Here is a 22,085-nt window from a genome sequence, read left to right on the forward strand (position 1 = left end):
TTTAGAATTACATGATTCTCTTGGAATTCATTTCGTACTTTAATTCTGTTATACCAAGAAACGTTAGATGCAAGGGTAGAAGCTGAACTGGTAGCATTTTTTTTTCCTAAGCCAATCCATAAAGATGTCCCTTCACCTCTTTGATGTGATAAGGAAGTGTTAAATCAAAGTGAATCCTTATTCTGCATCTTGGGACAGAAAACTGCTTAAGCCAATTGTTACTATTCCTGAGTGTTTTAGACAGTGAACCATGCATCTCTCTCTGCACATCAGAGAAGATTGTAGCAGTCATTGTGCCACCTGCTATCACTTAATTAGTATAATCATCTCATTTCCAGTTGGAAATAATGGCATCATGCACTTTTTAGTAATTGTAACCGTCATAATATATTCCAAATTATGTTACACTAACATTATGTGATTTAGAAATATTAGGAGGGGGTATTTGCTTTGCAAATACACTGGTCTTTCTGATCTTGACTCTCACCCAGCAACAAAAGTCCATACCCAGTTTTCTGTTTTATTATGATCCTAAAGATATCACTGATTCATATCATAACTCTGCAAACAAGCCTTTGGTAACTGTGATTTAACCTTTAGTGGACAGAGAAAAGAAAAAATAATGGAAACAGCAGCTTGACATAATGTAAAACACACCCAGGCTTCAAAGAATTTGATCTTGTTTCTTAGCAAAATAATTTTTTTAAAAACAGAATCTTGGTGATCATTTATGCAAGCTATATACATTTTGTTTATGGTTCTCAGTTTAAGGAATAATTTCAGTTGATCAGAATAGGTATTAACGTTTAAACATTTCTATACTGCAGCTTTTTTTTTGCTCCTGGAGATTTCATCACAGCAAATGAATAGGTAATAAATGAGTCAGTTTGGGGCTGCTTCATTGCACTGGACGGTTCTGGGCTATGAGGCTTCAAAAACAGAAAGAGAGAGAGAAAAAGAGAAAGAAATAGGCAATGACATGAAGGGATACAGGCAAACCTGAGCCACCGTCAGAGCTAACCCTCCCCCATTCCCAATGATACTGTCTGGCTAAGCAAAGCACTGCCACATATATATATCAGGCAAGGTTATTACCACTCTGCTTTGTAAACATGCTATGCCTCCTGGACATCTTCTATTTTTATTTCATTTTTGTGTTATATCTTATATGTAAATCTAGGCTGGCGAGAGTCAGGAGGCATTCATAGCGTTGGGCCAAATTCATTCCAGGTGCAGTTCCAGGTCTGTTGACTTCAATGAAATTACACCTGGGATGAATTTGGTCTATTATTAACTATAGAGATTACATGTCCAGCTTCCATAGTATACTAAAATACCCAGAATACATATAAATAATGAAGTATGTAATTACAGTCCTGGTTTTAATTTGTGTTCCTAAATGTACTGATGCTTTTGCACATGTTTATAGTTATAGCGATGCTATTGTAGTATATTTTTGTTTAGTGCAAATATATTTGAGTTTTTCTTTAAAACAGAGATACCCACAATGTTTACTTTCATATGTCACAGTAAGTCTTTCAAAATCCATATGATGGCCAATTCCATGTAACAATATTAAATTATATTGGTCTTAAATATCATACATATATATGGAGAGAGAGAGAGAGAAAGAGAGAAACATATGCAGGACATCACGATACTGCCACTTAAAATCATTCTGCAAACAATGAGCTTACCTTCCTATGGATTATATGTTAATCAATACACACAAAGAGGTGATCTTGTCAGAGTTGATATGAGCCAATAGAACTGTTACCTATCAATACAAAAAATTTCATTCATTTCTATGTTTCCTGTCTCAAACAGTGCAAAGCAGGTCAGTCGACAGGAATTTGTGCCCGACCAAACCCAAAAGCTAGGCAGTATTTAAATGGGCTCTTCCTTCATGAGGAGACATAAAAAGCATAAGTATGACTTACCTCTGCATACATCTAATTCCGTTGGCTCCCCTGTATCGTTTCGTACATTCCTGCACCTTTCAGCATGGCACACTGTGAAGACCTGGTAAGCGAGTTAAAGTCAGATGACGCTAACGAATCCCAGCGCAAATGACTGAATCAATAGGAAACCAGCCACTGCTGTTTAAGTGTATCGATAAATGTACCTTTATTTTCTCTTGAATGGATAAGTGTCGCAGTTAAGAGTCCTATGGATCTCTTAATTGAAAGTTAATTTTAAATCAATAAAGAGAGTCATTTAAATATTGATCAGTCCTTTCTACACGAATTGTTAGCTGATTTTTTTTTTTTTGAAACAACTTTGTTTAAATGCAATCAATAGCCCACAATCAGTGCGTTCCATAAAAAATTGACAGATGTTCCCAAAATGCCTGCTAGGCATAATCTTATCTGTTTACATATGTAGCATAGATATTTGAATCCTTTTCAAATGTACCCAGGTCTCTATGGCAGAAATGTGATTTCCTTATATACCAAACTGCAGGACTAAAGCGCATTCTTCCTCTTCTTTTTCAATAAGGTGGTTTAAAATTAAAAAGGAAGAGTTCTTGGATTTCCTTTGATTCGGCAAGTAATATTCATATTGTTTTACTAGTGCAGGCAGACTGCAAAAGAAGAATGCCCTTGTTTTGCACATAGGGAAAAGAGAGATAAACACTTATATGAAGCACATGTTCTCTGGAATTTGTGTGTCATAATCCATCAGATGTATTACTGTATGCAAAATGATACCTAGCTTTTAATTATATAGACATTTATGTACACTTTGTGTATGCATGTTGAATAGCAATGACTTTTAGCTTTATTGCATGGATATGGTCTCTCTCCTCAGCAGCACATAGCAAGACTATTTTATCTCAATTTGACAAAGCACACAGTTGAGTTAAAAGGATACAAATTTCATTTCATGAGATTCACTGAGATTAACCTAATAAAATAAACCTAGCTACATGTGGCTTTCAACATTTCAGCAAAAATGACACTCTTCTAAGATGCCTTCCCAGACCCCTTTCAGTAATTTGCCTGTAGTGGCCTGGTACAATTTAGTTTGTCACACCTAGTGATGAAGTCAGACTGGACACTTTGGTACAAGCAATATGAATTGAATTTTTCTCCTGTACCCTCTAATTAATTACAAAGTTGTACTTTGATGTACACAGCTCTGAAGTCCTGAAGTTGGCCTTTATTATTATTTTCCTTATTTTTCAATTTTCAAATCCAGTGCCTTTTAAAGAAGGTTTGTACTTCTAAGTAATTAAGCCCTTTTTGAAGTATGAGAGCAAAAAGTTAATTATAACAAATCACAAAATTACATATATATACAATTTGTGAAAATTAACATTTTTATTTTCAGTGATCTGACTTAAACATAAAATAAAACTGGCTGACAATTATTTTTACTGACATCTAACTGAAGAGTATTACCATAATAGTGTTTCCTAAGTGGCAAACTAAAAATTTAGTCCCATAATTAAAACTTTATGACACATAGTAATTTAAGGCAGAAAATAATAAACAATTTTTTTTAAGAGTACTGTCTAAGGAGAATAGGGGTTGCTTGAGGGGGGAAAAATCTGCAATATAATTCAGTCTATTTTTGCTATTAATACAAATGCTTCCTGCTGTTCTGAAAATCCACCATTTCTTAATCCAGCATTATTGTCCTCTTAATGCAACATTTCAAACCCATTTCGCTCCATTTTCTGTTAGAAAAGCCATATTAAAAAGGAAGATTAAAAAGAAAGAACCAGGTATCATTGGTTCATATGCATATGGGCTCAGCATGTGAGGATGCTGTTTCTAGGACTGGCCTTAAGATGTGACTGATAGATCTTATTTGTCTGATAGAGTTGACCAGGGAAATAGAGCTACAGCTGGTTACTTCATTAGGTCCTCTCATTGATTGAACCCTGCTGAAGTGATGCAGCAGGCTCCTGAGATAACTGCTGGTAATAGAACAAAATGAATTCTTATCACAGAGATTGGAAAGGCCATTAACCCTGGCCTCCAATGCTTTTCAGAGGTCACAGACAGGAAGCCAAGCGGTGACTGGGAAAACTGTTTTGTGTCTAACTACAGGTCATGTTAGAGGGGGTCTGTGACTTTTTTACCCTTCGGCTTCTGTACAGATGAAACTGTTACACTGGCAGATGTTAATAATCAGCTGTAAATAAATATTGGAAGCAGAAGAAGAAAAATGAGAAAGCACAGGAATTTTTTTCAATAAATATTTAATAAAAGAGCAATTGTTTCTGTGATATTTACTGCCAGTTCTGCTGTAGATTTTTGCCTAATACTTTTCCATATAAATTGAAAAGAGAAATACATAGAGGCACTTAAAAAACGAAATTTAATATGGTTTTATATAAAAATACCTTTCCTTCCTTCCTTCAAAGATGAGAATTATAATTGCCTGCTGCCTGCCTGCTTCCCTTATTCAGCAAGCCTATCACCAGTTCATCTGTGAATTAGTGCAGGGCACTGTTTGCCTTTCACCTGGTTGAGAAGGGTATATATCTAAGTAACAGTCCTATAATTTACATTTAATGCAACCTTTCAATTGACCAAGAGCCCACAACCTAAGCCCCCATCTCACAGCTGAGGACTTTCCCACATTTGTCAAGTCAGTGCCACTCCAGCATCAGCCAGGAGAAATCATCCATTTAAAGCCTGGAGCTGCACATGACAATTTTCCTATTGCTTGTGAGAAATCCAGCCATGGCAGAGGTAGCTTTGTGTTTTACTTTTTTGACTCTTGCTTTCAGCAGCAGTGTTTTATTATGCACATGGATTAAAAAAATATAGTGGGATGCATCTTATAAAATTAAATGAAACATTTTCTTTTTATTACTGACATATTTAAGGCTATGCAGATATGTGTTGTAGGTTGATTTTAGCAGTATGTTGGTGGCTTCTATCCTTGTGATTGTGATTTAATTTCAATGTCTGTGGTCATGTGGTATTCTCTGCTGGAGCCAATCTTTCACAAGGAGCAAGTTCATTTAAATGTAAATGGGGTCCTGTGGATGGAAAAAACTACATACTTCATGTCTTCAGCGACCCACCCAAGCATTTGGTTTGGCCTTCCATGCATAAATAATAACAAGAAGGTATGCTGTCATTGCCTTGCTTGAAACACCAGAAGTGGTTTGGCACAGCAGAAACCCCAAGCACTAAAAAGAGATTGGTTTGGATAAACTCACAGTTCAGATCCCCATCCTGATTAAACAGTGTAAAAAAAAAAAAAAAAAAAAAAGAAAAAAGTAAGAGAGAGAGAGAGTGAGAGAGAGTTATGGAGTTATTTTGAGGAGTTGTGAATTACAGGAACAGCTGAAAACCAACTCAGGCTAAGAACATACCATGCCTAAAAATATTCTGAAGTAGCAGAAAGCTTGTCATTTTGTTAACTTGAATGGATTTTTGCTCTTAATTGTTTGTAGCAATTTGCAAGAGTGGGATGTGAATGTGGTATAAGTGGCAATATAATTAGCATTAATTTAGCATAAAAATGCAAACCTACATTTTCTAAGTAGTTACCTTCCCTTCCACTAAAACATGGAAATATATTACATAACTCTGAAGTATGTGTGGCTTTTTTTCAAGGTGTTATTAAATATGACAAAATGGAATGCCTTTTCTTTTTTACTGTTGTGTATAAGGAGATACGAAGGATTGCACAACTCCTTTTTATCAAAATCTTTGTGGTGCATATATATTGCCACACTGCTGAACTCATGTGTTGACTTTTCATAGAAATACTCCCGGTGTATTTCAACAGAACTGAAAAATCTCCCTAAGAAATTTCTTTCCTACCAAGCAAACTCATAAACAGGTTTTCGTCTGTGTGGATGAACAGATATATTTTCAGGATTACTTCAGTAAGTGCACACTTTTATTTATCTCATTTATTGAGAATGTTATGTTCTGTGGCAGATGTTTCAGAGTATGACACATGGTCCTGGAATCTCAGTGTGTGATACCTTTGGTGAAACTCATTTATGAAACATCCAGACTTCCAGTTAGTTGTGCTCTGCACTAGGAACTTAGCAGAATTTTGACTTTGTTCCAGAGCTGTAATAAAAGGCTGGTATTTACTGTTTTCAGAGATTTCTGAATAATATTTGATAAGCCTTCCTCTTCTTTTTATAAAGTGGCATTAGTTCAAGATGAGCTAGATTTAAGAAGTACAAGATTTGCTATCCAGGGTAAGAAACAGGATATTAGTGTTTGTGTTACTCAGCTATATTAGGTGTAGCTGTAAATCAAATAATTTTGTCCTGGAAGCTTCAAAACCTAAAATGTTCATCTTTTGGTCCCTCTTCCCTTACTTCATTGATTTGGTTAAGTAACAATAATTGAAGCTGTATGTTTAGATATCCTAAAGATTCTAGTGAAATAAATGTGTTATAGGTACAAATAGCGATGATAAAATAGTGTTTTTCTATCATATTATGAGCCATTTAGAGATATACATGTTGTGCTGTTTTTAATCATTTGGTTTCCAATAATTATTTCCAAATGATTTTCACAGAATCTCTTAAGTCTTCTAGATATATTTGCTGACAACTCTATACTGTTAGAGTGTTTTAATTAAAAAACAAAAAAAGATAATAGAGCTCAAATACTATCATGACAGATCTGATATCTGAAAAACAATGATATCTGAAAAACAATGCAATGTGGGCAATATGGGATTTTCGTTTTGTTTAGAATGTGTAAAATTATTTTGTTTAAGCTGGTAATTTGCAAGACATACAAAATTATTGGAGAGAGGTCCACCTCCTAATTCACTGATCTAAAGAAACAGACTTGAGAAAGCAGTGCAAGTGTCAAGCACTTCATAAGAGAGAGTGAATCCAAGGGTGGGTGGTGCTAATCTAGGCACATTTGCAGAAGTGGCATAGCAATTGTGATATAGAAAATAATCTAAAGACCATTAATAGACTAAGAGCCATTACCCTTTTTTTGGAAAATATTAGGTTTCTTACATAATGATAAGCTATGGCAGAGAGAGAGTATCACCACATTGATTAATTTGAAGGCAAGCTAGAATTAGAAGAGTCTTTGAATAAAGCCTTTGAAAAAAAAGATCTCTGAAAATGAGTTAATATGTCTCGATCAAAACAGCAGTATATCAGTTCATGGATATTGTGAAAAGTATGAGCGTCCTTAATATAGTCACTTTTATTAAAAAAAATTAAATGGGATCCCCTTCATGTGATTGGAAAGACACTTGAGAATAGGCAAAAAAAAATTAAGCCTTTGCTCAGCAAGGAGAAAGGGAAAGATTTCCCCAGAAAGTTGGTCATAGCTTTTTTAATGCAAATAGTCAGCTACGAAAGATGGCATCTTCCTGCAACATAAATTTTACTCCACATATTCTGGAGCAAGATATCTGACTAAAGCACCCCTAGGGCAAAAAAATCCTCATTGCCCCCAGGAGCCAAAAAAACCTGTTAAAGGAATGAAATTCACCTGGCTTTCAACCATTTTCAGTTTGGGAGGTAATACACATGAAACTTCTTGAGGTCTAAATATTGAAGCATAAAACCATAAATATGGGTGGAATGATAGAATTATTGATGTCTGGCCCGGGTCGGGAGACAGGGTCCAAGTTCCCAACTGGCTTCCAAGACAGTGATCTGGCTTTTGGTATAAGGTAGTGCTTCTGGAAACTAAGCATTAGGTATGGCAGTTTCTCCAAAAGCTGACACAAATGCAGGCACTACCATTTTCCTGTGGCATTGAAGGTACATCCCGTCTTATTTTTCTAGACTCTACAATAACAAATGGAATTTCTGGTTTTGTTTACTTGCATTTGTAGACTGTGTTAAATGTTACATACTTTTCTGCTGTCCATGTCCAATTTAATCAATATTACAAGTGCTCCCATGTGGTAGGCGGAACAGTGGCAATAAAGTGAAATTTCCACAGCTTTTACCCATTGAAATTCTCAGAGGGTAAGATTCTTATAAACTTCACTTTGCTTCCTCTCTAATAGATTTAATAGCTCCATTCTGGAAGAAAGTCTGATCTGCTTTCTCATTTTCAAAATGTAGATAGCAAACCAAGCTTTATTATATTTCCAGCTCTTGGAGAACTTCAAAATTTTAATATTATTTTACCATGAGTGTTGAGAAATGTACTTTTCTCCAGAATTGCACCAATGTCCCAGTGTGACTCTGCATTTAAAAATGAGGGCGTTAACTGAGGTAAATTCCAGGCATTCCCAAAAAAGTTTTTGAAACTGGTGTGATTTAGGTCAGTTTAAGGCTGTTTGGAATATCTTATTCTACACATAGGAATTTGGTAATGTCCACTTTGAATGAACTGGCTTTGAATGAACTACATTGGCTCTGTGCCACTGGGCATCCTTTTCATTTCAGAGCTTTCCTCCCAGCCATTTAAACCATCTTTTAGGCATCTGTGTGTTGCTGAAAACAACTTTATCAAAGCCTAAGATCTGATCTTTAGTCCCAGAGTTCATTATAATAGTTTAGAACTTGTGTTGTGTGCTTCTTGTTATTTTGGTGTCCTCTGTTACAAAGAATTACTGTATTGTCTTCTTCCTTGTACAATGCATCATTTGGCCTCAGCAGTCACTAGCAGAGTTCTGCTTCATTCTTCATGACTGATTATTTGTCGTATTAGATTCTCCCCTAACAAAGAAAAGTCGTGAAGCACTGTAATCGAAAGAGAAGTGGAAAGTTCACACTTCTTGGAAGATGTAGCACCAGTTCTAGCCTTTATTTATATGAAATTAACATTTCTGTTGCTATTGTGCTCTTTCAGTGAGAAATAAACAAACAGTAGGAGGAATATTAAATAAGGGGTTTAGGAAAATTAGGTTAGATGAAGAAACCATAAAAAAAGATTCAACACAATTCAAATGAAACAGCAGGGTTTAAATGATCCTGTACATCTATAAAGCTGTATATGCAGATTTGCTGTTACTTGGTAGGCCAACTGTTTTCATTTTATGTACCATAAAATTATTGTAACTGCATTTCTGCCTAAGCAAGGGTGGGGACTCTTTAAAATGGAACAGGCTGTGTACTGTTTTCTTAATCATAGGAGCCCTAGAATAATTATCAAACAGTGTTTTCCACAGAGTTGATCTATAATTCATCTGAGGAAGAAAACATCTTCCCAATAAAAGATGTTTTTGTCCTCAATTGTTCAAAGGTTTATTTTTATTATTATCATTAACCCAATTATCAAATTTCACAACTTCTTCATTTCACAGCTTTTTCTTTCATATGCTTGTAGCTGGAGGGCAAAAACGTAGGTGGAGACATTCAGTAAAAGGGTTTTTACAAGGCTTACAGCTATTCTAAGTTACAGCCAAGGGAATTTAATTGGGGGAAGGTTTTTGGAGAGTAACTTGTTTTTTTTTTTGATGGCTTGTAGTGTTTTCAATTCCATAATTCAACAGTCATAAGAGTGCATTAAAATTGCTGATATTTATAAAGAAGTCAGATTTGAACTATCAGTGAATCGATTACCTGGATTGTGGCTCAACCAGAGCCATCTGCTGCCACACCACTGGCTGCAGCCCATAGTTACAGAACACATGACACAAAATAAATATTGCTCTATCAGGTCTGCTGCGCTCACTGCAATTTAACACCATTTCTTCATTCCATAGGTTGCTGTTTACAAGTGGAAGTAAGAGAATTACTTCAAAAGTGAATGCACTAAATGTGCTCTTTTAGTGTAGTTTTCATATGGTTTTGCTTTATTTAAGAAACCCCACCCTTGTACTCTGGATAATTGTGAGCTGATTATAACATATTTGGGGTTGAGTTTTAGGCTTTCTATTTGCTTAGGCCTTATATAATGGTGCTGGTGTTTTTAAAATTGTTTCTTCTTCTTCTTTATTTCCCCAGAACTATGGCATTATTTTATTGACCTTTGTTACGAAGTTCATATTCTTGTGTAACTCTTTAGCTGAGATTGCGAGTATAGCACCTATCAGGAGCCTTTCCATAAAAGTTCCAAAAGCTGACCACTCTTCATACACTCCTGAAACACGACATTTCTTCCCTGTTGCCAGCAGTGATGTACACCTATAACAGCCCACAGAAGCACCCTACTTGCCTTTGCTGTCTAGGAGCTAAGCAGTAGGTCTTGGCTTCCAGAAGCAGTTCATTTTTTGGCTATGAGGGAATGAATGACAGCAGTAAGACTGAAAACTTTTCTATTTAGAACTAAGGAACACACATGAAATATGTCTTCTCTAAAGTTTGATCAGCAACGGCTTCTGGAACAAATTCACCGAAAGCTGCTGAGCCTGCATGTTGCCTTTGAAGTATTTAGCAATTTTGTTTTCACCTTTGATTTTTTTTTCCCTGATCGGAACTAAGGGTTGAGTTCAAACTTAGTTATGCTGAATTTATGGTAGCCTCAAGTGGTATTTCTTATATGATTTTCAATGCGTAATTTGTGAGGAAGAAGATCCAGTTGAATCAGATTCTGTTTTCAGCTTGTTTCTTGTAAGGATATGGTACCTGATTTTTCAGAAAGAGCTGATATACATTTCATGTCCCCAGATGGACCTTCTAACCAACACTGTTTCTATTTTATTTGGAAGTGCAGGATGTATGGGCTTGTCATAGCTCAAAAAATCCTGAAAATCCTGATGAAATAGTATTTTCTTTCTATTTTTAAAGTTGACTTTAAATGTCTTAGTTAAATAAAGGTAAAAATTATTTTTGTTACACTGATGCCTGAATTTCCTTATTTGAGAGGTGTAAAATAGTTTTACTTAACCCCGTGACACATGTAAATGAATGTACACCCCATGAAATGTAAGTGTTCAGCTTAGTTTTGTTTCTTTTTTCATGTTGAAGTATCTAGCTCCCCTAGTTAGGAGCAAATTTAAAGTTGTGCACTTCTGAGTCCTTGTGTTCTCAGTTTCTGTTGAAGTCAGCTTGTCAATTGATTCTTCTTTCTCTGTAAATATACATATATTTGAGAAAAATATTTTCTCTTTTTGATGATGTTCAGCTTTGGATTAATTTTGTGAGATGGTCTCCAAACACAGCCTGCAGTACTTGTATGCATAGATTTTGAAATGGGCACAAGTCATGCAATCCATTTGAGCTTAGCATCCTGCCAGGCTGACATTCTCTGAAGATACAAAAACATGCATGTGATCCCTCTTAGCCATCAGCTGAAACATGGCTTTTGTTAGTCTGACAAATTGTATGCTGCACATGGGGGAATGAGTGAGGAATGTCACCTCATTGTCTCATGCAGTTCAAAATAGATACCAACTCCAAAAAGCCTTGAGTGAAGAGTCTCTTCCTGTTTCCTTCTCATTTGAGAGTATAACAAGTATGTTTATCTGTGCTGGTCTTGACTATGTCAAGTGTGCTGTGCGCACCAGATGTGGAGGCTTTCACGAAGCATCTGGATAAATGCAAATGACAGAATAATGACAAGTTCCTGCACAAATAGTGTTCATATGAAATTGATGATGCCCCATTTCATCTCCACAACAAATTCTGAGGAGAAAGCCCCTCTTCCTTCCCCTACCTGTGCTTTTGGAACAGAGACTGTTGCAAATAAAACAGGCAAGCAAAATCTTGAATGCAGTTCCTGCATTGAACTGGAGCACTGCTTTTTAACCATACAATCCATTTTAAAAAGTCCCATGAGTGGCAAATGAGTATGTTGTCCCTATTGGAGAGAAAAAGAATATCTGCCCCAGCTTCTTTGGGATGGTAAAGGGAGTGTATCTCAAAAAAGGGGTGTTTAGACAGAAAATTGTGGCGTCTCCAGTAGTTTCTTCATCTTGCATTTTCACACAGTTATCTGAAATGCTTGTCAGATGGAAGCATTTCGTGTCTTTCATGTGTGTGGCTCAAAAATGTCCTCAGATCAGCAAATCTGACTCTCTGTCAGCAACATAAAGATAAGACTGTGCCTAAAATCCACTTGTTTAATTTTCACAGATTCTTTTTTGTTAAAAAAAGATTAATAGAAGATGTAAAAAACAAACTCAAGCTCTTTTACCCATATCTAAAAAATATCTCAACATTCTATGCTCAGATGCTGTGTGAGACTAAAAATAGAAGTCTTTAAAGATGCATGGATTAAGTATACAGTAAGCAGCAGAATTTATTTTATTTTTTTATGAAGGTGCCTAAATTAATCTTGCTCTTATAATAAGAAAGTTCATAGGGTTTTTTTTTCTCCTGGTTTTGGAAGTTATGCGCTGCTTGCTTCACATCATGTTCCACTTTTCAAGTGAAATACTGCTATAAACGAGTGGCTATTATAATCCCCAGACCTCAAAGCCCAGCACACATGGCTTTGTGCACACATGATTTGAAATGAGTGGAACTTTCTCAATATATTTGTAGGTTGGTGTGCATGGAGGATATGTTTTATGAGGACTATAAAATCTGCTTAAAGTCCAGGTGTTGACCATCTATTTTGCATTGGTAAAAATCCTCTGAGCCTAATGTGTGGTGTTTTGCTAATTCCTCTGAGACTATGGAGATTCTCAAAACTGCTCAGCTTTCAGCCCATGGGTGCTAAGATTAACGCTGAGCACTTCTGGAAATCCAATGTGGTGTGTTCACTTAAGCCCATTTTTCTGTAGTATGACCTCTGAAGATTTCAACTCCTGTGAATACCTTTACTCAACCAAAGAATATCCATGCCAATGCTTTTAAAAGTCCATATTTAATTTTTTTTCTATTTTTCATCTTAGTGATAACTGTGGAACTAATTTATGCTGAAGTGATCAAAACATCTTGTTTCAAAAAGAAAACAATAATTTTCACAGATGTAGCACATCTCCCCAGTTGTAATTGTGTCTCATCTTTCCTGGTCTCTTTCCATCATAAGAGAAGCTACGGTATTTTTTGTAATTACAACATGAATGAGTTGATTATTGTGTCTGAAAACACTTTTTCCCAACTCAAAATTATTACATTTCATCAGTATTAGAACAGATATCTGCCTCACTGTGATATTTGTTAACTACAGTCCCTGTGTTATTCCTAAATTCCTATGTCTTAATATTACTCCTAAACTGGTAAAGTTGGATCTAGTATAGTAAAGTAAATCAGTAAAATGTTAGGCTATTATTCACACCTGCCTACTTAGTGCAGGACAATCCTTGTGCATAGACTATGAAGAGAAAAAATGTGGTATATTTAAGACAATGAAAAACTTGCTTCCATATCTGTTTCTGCTAGATAGTTCATTTTTTTTTTTTTTCCCTAAGCAGGTCACCTTACCCAGCCTTTTCATAGGAGTTCACTAACTGTGTGGCCTTCATTTTCTAAGTGCTTGATTGGAGGCTCTACGATAGTGTTAAATAAGTGCTGAACACACAGAGCTGCAAATGAAAGCAATCAGTGCTGTGCTTTGAGCATATTAAGTGCTATATAGTGCTATGTACTTTGAAAAAATTGGGTCCCATCTGTATCGAACTGGGTTCTCCAAGTTAGATTTTTTTTAACCTCTATTTCTGTATAACTTCCCTTTCTGAAATTGCAGAATTGCCTACTCATCTCTTAGGAGATAATGAAGATAAATTCATTAATGTTTGTGCAGCAATAAGAAGTCAATAATGAAAAGAATAATTTGACTTTTCAGAATAAGTTGAAGGGATGTAGTAAGTAGAACATGTGGCTTCATGTTAAACAGTAAGGAAAAAAGCTTTTCACTAAATAAGTATCAATACTTTTGTGCAGTGATTAAGGCAAGAGGTTTTGCATAAGGCAAACTTGATCAAGATATTGAATATTGTGTCAGAAGGGAAGAATATCTTTTAAAATATTAAAGTATTTTACTTCTTTTAAAGTAAATATTATAGGATATTATTAATATATTATAGGATATTATAGGATATTATTAATAGCTCTAAAAACATAAGGGAGAGGGTAGTATTTGCATCTACTGCCCCATAGATATTAGGACTTAAACTGGGAAAAAATAACTGACCATGAAGTACTCTACTAAAAGTCACATGAAATATCACTGAGTTTGAATTTGCTACACAGAACCCCTTACTAAAGCTAGCAAGGCAGCTGAGAGTAGCAGAATGTTTTTGTCTTCTCTATGTATAAACACTGGTGAAAGGTAGTGCAATAAGCAAGAAGATGATTTATAACAACAAAAAATCAGGGATCTAATATTGGGCTGTGGGGGACACCATATTTTTCTAAATTAAGTTTCTAATCTCACTGCCTAGTAATAATTGTCTTTACCTATTATTTTCTCTGTGCATTTTTTTTTACTTTTGGTCCCAGCCAGGTCTATTTCCTGCAGTCCAGTTTGGTGCTGTAGTTTGGTGTGTGGCTGATTATAGTCCTACTCTTCTGCCTTCTATCTCTTTTTCATTTTACCCTAATTTTCACCTCAGTTTCTCCTCCCTTCCCCATCTCCTGGTCTTTCATGTTCTTTTCCTCAGACTACATTCTGCTCACTTTTCTCCAGTTCTTTCTCTGACCCCAAAATCTCCCTTCCATACCCATTTTGCTCCTGCCAACCTATGAGCACAGGGGGAACATGCTGCTCTTGCTCTCCTATAGCTGCCAGCTCACAGTACAATAATACACAGCAAAAAAAAATTAATAATAATAATAATAATAATAATAATAATAATAATAATAATAATAATGGAAAGATTGAGTTTACCATAGTAAGGACCATGTGGTTCCAGTCTAGTTATGCAGGGAAGCTGCCAGGAGAATTTGGATTTCAGAAGACCTATTTAAGTAGTAGTCCATCTTTGAGGAGTGAATGTGCATTGGTTAGTACACACAGGAACTGGGTGAAGAGGTTTGTGGAAGCTCAGTGGGATGTGACTGCCTGTGCACTTTGGTGAGCTCTCAGAACTGTGGGGGGTGTGAGTGTCTTCAGTGATTACAGATTCCTAGCAGAATGTCAGCTCTTCAGAGCAGGGAGCTTTTCTGAGCATGGGTAAGTAGAATTTTTAAAAGATATATTGCTTGGCTGAATTTGGGCAGTTTAATCCAATGTACCACATGCCAGACATCATCCTGTCTGCCAGATTTTGGGTTACAGATTAAAATCACTGGAATATTAAAGATTTCCAAAATGTATGTATTTGTCCTAATCCTATTCTTAGAAGTAGATTAATCAGTTTGGCTGAAATTAAATAAATTTTTAAAAAGCACATGCTATCCAGCCTGCAACAGGGATTCAGCACAGCAGATTTCAGCTCAAGCATTTAAAATTTTTTGAAGCTATAATCAAATGAAAAGGCATATGTATACTGGGAAGTCTGGATTGTACTTGCAAATGGGTCCTTCTATCTACTTTTCTAATGACATTAAAAACAAATGTTAAGTTCAGGTCTTGTTCAGAAGCTTTCTCTGAGGTGTTTTCAGTGGTATCAACAAAGCCACCTCACAAGACATTTCAGGACTTTAGGTAGATTGGCACTGAAGATTTGTGCTCATTAGGCAGTTGTGAGTGAGGAGTCCATAAGCAAGGGATGTCCTCTGAAGGTAGAATTATATTGCTGACAATGAAAATTGGCATCTGCCATGTGTGGAAGAAAGAACATTCCAATTAGATGAACATTTAGGAAAGGTAAGAGTAGTGCAGTACACAGGACAATGAGAATTGAAAAACTTAACCGAAGGAAAGAAGAAAGGAAAGATGGAAGACATTATCCATTATGTTCTACTGGTTCAGTAAAAAGCAAAGTGGATACAAACCAATGCAAATCATGCCCTTCTGTTGCTCTGATACAAGTAGCTTTACAGCAAGATAGAGTGACCTGAAATGCTTGACTTGGCCCTGGGAGAACCCCTGGGTGTAATCAGCATTTTTGAATTCAGAAAATCTGTGTCTGCCATCTCCTCTATTTCAGTATTCGTGAGTCACGCATCATTGTGTTGAGAACCAAGTGGTAACTGCTCATCTTCAGAGTATGCTATCAAAGTGTCTCCAAGAAACTTGGCAGTGGACTCATATTAATCAGTAGTATAGTGTAATTCCTGACCTCAAAATGCAGCAAGAAAAGATCAGGTTGAGGTATTGAAGCACTGAAGTACTGAAATTGAAAGTATCCTGCTACTGTGGAAAGGGGATAGAGATTTGTGATGTTATGGCTATGCATCCCAAGCACACTAAAATGCTGTAATATTGGAACATTCTACAAAACTTCATAATAGTGTTATTACACAAAAGTTTGTTGTCTAAATTTTCAAGATTAGGTCTTGAGAAAGCAAGGAAAGACAGTAACAAAAGAGGCTAAGACATCAAGAAAACAGGAATGTACTGCTGTTTTTTACTACTTTTACTGGTTTTGATGAGCAGACTTTTATCTTTTCCTCCTGTCAGAGGAGTTTGACCATGTGTTAGTATACTATATTTTTAATAGTACAGCTCCGGCTGAGCCAGGAAATCCAGTTTTTACAGAAGATTTTTTGGAGTAATTTTCAGTGGGTGTCTTGGTCAATATTCTTACAAATCACTCCAACATTGTGATCTGGGTTGGAGGAAAAGCTAAAATAGCACCTGTGTTGTCTTTCTGAAAAAAAAAAACAGAAAAAACAACCAAAACCAAGAACCACTTCATGTACACATATGTTAAAGAAGCTGAACTTAAAGTAATATTTGCAGCAAGTAGGTTTGTAGAAAAAAAAAAAATCCATGGATTGCTATATATGCTATAAACTACTTGTCAGGTAATTGTAGAAAACAAACAAACCAACTACCCCCTCACCTCAATCCACCAACAAATAATTCTGTAAAGATTATTTTTTAAAGATTCAGAAAGTGTTTTTGTTCAGGAAAAATGTTTTTCAGTATAAAAATATAAATACTTCTGTCTGTGACATGTAGCATCAAGAAAGAGGGACATTTAAATGGGAGGGCTGTAGTTAGCTACAAGACATAGTACAAGAATTTATTCAGGTCAGAAAAAGTATCCTTAAAAGTGGAAATGAAGCCAAAGTGATATTAATAAAACTGAACATAGAGATTGGCTGTGAGGACAAAATATGTGGAGGTACCTAGAAAAGCTAAACAGGAATTGTTAAAGTATCTCAGAAATTGAAAGCCTGCAGGAGTCATTAGGTCTGCTAGACCACCAGAGAATAGTCATTCCAAAATGATCAGGAGATGGCAAAGAAAATAAATTCTTTTACTCTAGTATTCTCAAAAGACAAAGAAGAAATATATGCACTAACAGAATTCTTTACAGATAATTTCAGAGACATACTGTTAGCGAGCCAAAAAGAGGTGAATAATTCAGAAAGAAAGTCTGCAAGGTAAATAAAAAGGATTTTACAGTGTTTTTCAGAGAGAAACCCCCAAACTGAGTCACTAATAAAATACATCATTTAAATGACATTTTAAATAAGTTCTTAATTAACATTGTGATTTCTTTGTAAATAAATTCAGAAAGAATTTTTCTGGAAACTGTGAATGGGCGACTCACCACTTACATGATATATTGAAAACTCAGCTTAGGTAGGAAAAAATGCAAGAAATTAGGGACAGTAGAAGTGTTTGTGTTTGTGAAGGGACATTGAATACACAGATTGAAAAAAAAAATAGAAAAAGTAAAGTAAAGTGAATTATACTGTGAAGATCCATTATTTTGCTTTTTTTACCCACTGGCTTGAAATGAACATCCAGGACCCTGGTGAATGTTTACGAGAAACCCTCCTTGACTTTCTGAGCTTTAGGTCAGGCTTAGGTTCACTCACCTAACTTCCAGTGTTTAGCAGCAGTGTCCAGGTGAAAAGTCTGCATTCCAAACACTAAGCTTCATTTTAAAATCCTTCTACAATCAGGGAGGACTTAACAATTCACCTATGTAAAGTCAGAGTTGTGCCCTTAAGTTATCTGTGTCTCCCTCCGCAGAGAATAAACTTAGAGCAATACCTGAAATTAGGCAAGGTATATCCAGCATGTTGAATAAGAATTAACAATGAGGTTTAATTTTCTTTTCTACATAACCTTGATGGAAATGTATTAGTCTTCAAGTCAGACAATGGTAGAGCTCTTCATGCTTTATGCTGATGGGGGAAACAGCATTTTCTATGAACCATAATGGCAGCCAAAAGAAAAGTAATGATCAGTTGGAAAAGTTAGACTATTCTCAATATAGTTTCATGCTTCAATGCCTTTCTAGAGATGGCCAAGTAAGAAAAGTATCCCTTTCTGCATAATAAATGATTAACTGTACATCTCAAATCACATCTGGAAAGCATTTCTGAGTTTCATTCTGAATAGCTGAGATTCTCTGTTAATGGTTTTGTCAGCATATGCTTCTTTTGCTCCTTGCAAAATATTTGATAAAATATTAATGTAGAAATGAAACAACAAAAATACAAACCACAAATTTTCCTATTTTCTGATAAATCAGTATGGCTCAGCATAAGTTTACCAACAATTCTTTTCCACATTTGCACTATTATCAGAGTAAAACATTCTTCTTTTCATGATTTGCTCTGAGACTAGGGAGGGAGACTAGAAAGCAGACAATCCCAGGCAGCAATGAGAGAGAGGGAGAGCTTGCACAGCAGCCGGAGAGGAAAGGACACCCCACCCCTCCAAACTTCTGGGGAGAACATTCCTTTTCCAGCAGCTGGAAGTAGACTGCAGTTTAAAAAATAATTAAGAAAAAAATAGAATAAACTAGATTAGGAAATAATGAAGTGCTGGGTAGATTAGCTGGTGATGGTGAATGTTTTCTGCCTTCAGAAGCTACGAAGTAAAACCAAGTAGGGTAGATGAGAGCTGCCTGCCTCCGTCAGCCAGAGGGGTGAGGCTGAGTGTGGCAAGTGGGGAGTACAGGCTGCTGGGTGGAGTGGGTGGATAAAGTGGGTGTGATTTGTGACACTCTTTGGGAAGGAGTCACAACAGCACACTCTGTCCAGCCAGCTTTGCAGTCGGCCTCCCCTGGCACAGTGATACATTTCAGTGAGAAGCATTAGGCTGCCATAAAAATTCAAATGATGCACCACAAAACAAAATGATACAATTTGATAATAACTGCCAGTTAGCACTTTCTGGTCAATATGATGATCATCACTTAATTATAGGCTTGTTTGTGGGAAGTTCAGCTTTCTAAGAGCTCTAGTTCTGAATATAACATAGTGATTAGAAACAGTTATTAATGGGTTGGTGCCTTTATTCACCCCGAGTCCCTAAAGGAGAAATTAGAAATCCTGTTTGAAGATGAAATATGACCACTAGAGGATGCAGTCAAGATCCTGAATGAGTGTGGCATCCTATTCCTCAGTCATCCTCTGCAAGGCCAGCCAGAATATAGAACAAATACTTTCTGGAATATTTGGGTGAATAAATGACAATGCAGGAGTCAGGAAGAGTTTATCGGCAAAGTAATATAACTAGGATAGCCCAGAAGGCAGTCCACAAGGTCTGCTTTCACGTAACTTTTACTTCTTTTGCGTAGTCTGTGGGTTTTTCTTTGTTTTCCATTGTTTCTCCTTTCCCTCCATTATCTGTTGTCTGTCCATCCCTCCAATCTAAACCCTGTTATTATCCTTTAGTAGTGGTTACCTTCTTATCTGGATGGTTAATAAGCTATTCACTCTACTGGTTGAACCTAGGATACACCTGTGCTGAACACTTATGGGTACCTTAGATTCAGCTACTTATTGAACATATTCAGTAAAAAAAAACACAATTATTTTTTAAAATCTCTCTCTCATTTCATATTTATTTGCTTACTACTTCAGTCGATTGATTTATTTGTTCCCCATCCATCCGGCCCTCAGCCACAAACACTTGCTTAATCTTGTTTTCTCTCTCATAACCACAATTACTCACCCACAACCAGTAGATCATCCTTATTTAGGAAATTACTTGCAATTTGTAGAGGGCAAAAGGGATACCAACAACAACAACAACAAAATAATACAGGACCAAAACAGGAACTACTGGCTGTTAATTTATATATCAATGTTGTAAAAAACCCCAAACGAACCAAAATCAACCCCTGAAAATAATATGCTTTTTTTTAAACAGACTAGAGCACAGACTCCCAGTGCTGCTCATCAGTAGGGAAACTTCTCTGATAAAACACAGGGAAAGGCAATTGCCCCTGTGATTATCACAATGCATTTAAATTAAAGGCGAGAGGATTGTTTCTACTCACCCTGGTCTTGTTTTACTAATAATTATTTCATTTTTAAAAGTTTATATTTTTCTGCATACCCTCCCTTGTTTGTGGTGTATGTATCTGTTTCTTAAATCCAACTTCCATAAGTCACCTCCTAACGTACGTATGAATATTTATCTAATTTTTTTGCTGGTACCTGCTAATCAGCTTTGGCCGAGGCCTGGATTTTGCAATTGAAATCTTCACACATCTTGACTTCATTGGACTGAGGAAAATCACAAGGGTCTTACTTCATAAAATCAGTACAGAATTAGACCTGTGTGTAGATTAAAATACTAAAGTATGTGACATAAAATATGGAATATACAATATAAACTGATTATTGTTACCTCTGACACAAGAATTTTTCATTTTTCCTTATTTCACAGTTTTAGTGCAGAATGCTGCTAACTTAATTTTTATGTTTAATTCTAAGTCAATTGTAAGCAAAAGGTTGATAATGGCTAAATGCAAGACATCCAACATCAAAAGAAATTTTCAACATTTGGACAAAATAAAAACAGGTGTGAATAAAATATCATATTGCAATGGTAAGTGTTATTAAAGCCATTAAAGTGCATTTGAATCGGGTGCTCTATTCATTTTCAAAGCTGACATTTGTAAATGTATATAGGCAGGACTCTTGTAAATTTAAAACAGAATGCTGGAACTTGATTCTGGAATCTGTAGCACAGTCGTACTGTGTTTTGTCCGTACATAATAATTCATATTTTTTGTCATTGAGTAGGGGCCATCCGATTTTTATTTCTGCATGGTATTCTTGTTGGTTGGCATATGTAGTAAGAACAAAAATGTTGCTAAAAAAAAATATTTGTTGCATTCTGGCATAGGAATGTAATGTCTTTGATAGTTACATTTCCTCAATATCTGTTCTGACAAATGGTCTTCAGGATTTTTTGTAATTTGCTAACTGCTTTTAAGTTAGAGCTGTTTTATTTCCATCTTGTCCCTTTGATATATGTCGTGACAGTGCGAGTCTCAGACAGCCTTTCCGTAATTTTGAAGGAAAATAGGAGAAGTTGTATTATCATTTCTGTCTATGAAATTTACTTCTGAAGTGAATGCCATACATATTTCTGAAATGAATGCCAAATGTATTTTCTAGAAGGGAGTGCCATTGAAAGCCAAGGCAGGCAATTTATACCATGCATAATAATGATATTAATTTTTATGGTGTGTATAAGTTACATTTTGATTAGTTTTTTGCATGATTAAAAATTTGCAAAGCCTTTATGGCCCCCAGGAGCCTACCTGTAATAAACAGCTCTCACCTTCCAAACCATAAAACAGGTCTGCAGTACTTGAACATTACAGCTAATTGCCTTGCTACATCAAAGGGAGCACCACAAGACTGAGAAAAATCACAGAAGGGGGGGGTGGGGAGCGAGGGGCAGTTTCACCTCTAAAGGTTATGTGTTTGTGGCTTGGTGCAGCCCTGTAAAGTTATGGCCTCAGAACTGCTGTTTGCGATTAAGTTGATGGGGAAAGTCTATCCCACAATCTCTCCCTGCTGCTGACACAGAGTCTTTGTTCACATTCAGATTTCTCAAACTGTTGCCAGGGTCAGCCTGAGGTCAGACACCACGATGATGTATAGGAGAACATGTCTGGGAATTTCTCTCACACTTAAAACACATACCAGAAAAACAGGAGAGCACCCTGCAAAAATCGTCTGATGAGACCCAGATGATACTGTAGCTTTTCTTTTAGTACCTTCATAATTTTCTTTCTCTTTGCCTGACATGCACACAATGTTTTATTAATGTGTGCCACGATAGCCCTTACAATTTTATGTCCCCTCAAGATAAGGACACTCAGTAGCACTTTGACACTTCATTTTCCAGCCCAGGGGGATTGGGCCAGTAAATCTAGTAAAAGAAGCAATGCGTCCATTCCCAAGGATGAGTCGAAAAGGGATTGCCATCGGCTGCGTGAGGCCACGGGGCCTGACC

The 22,085-nt window shown here is 36.2% G+C and overlaps 1 protein-coding gene and 1 long non-coding RNA gene across 5 annotated transcripts in view; one reads left to right on the forward strand and one right to left on the reverse strand.

Annotated features, from left to right (window-relative positions):
- The window catches only part of ZFHX4 (zinc finger homeobox 4), a 150,064-nt gene that overhangs the window by 100,437 nt on the left and 27,542 nt on the right, over window positions 1–22,085 (forward strand). The gene's annotated exons all lie outside the window — the stretch shown is intronic.
- On the reverse strand, window positions 664–2,020 carry LOC139587242 (uncharacterized). Its single transcript, XR_011678349.1, has 3 exons — window positions 1,941–2,020; window positions 1,698–1,777; window positions 664–929 (listed from the first exon to the last, which is right to left on the reverse strand). It is a non-coding gene; the product is annotated as an uncharacterized lncRNA (long non-coding RNA).

Source organism: Agelaius tricolor, unplaced genomic scaffold, assembly GCF_023055355.1.
Source record: "Agelaius tricolor isolate 1412-34295 unplaced genomic scaffold, bAgeTri1.0.p SCAF_2, whole genome shotgun sequence".
NCBI classification, from domain to species: Eukaryota; Metazoa; Chordata; class Aves; order Passeriformes; family Icteridae; genus Agelaius; species Agelaius tricolor.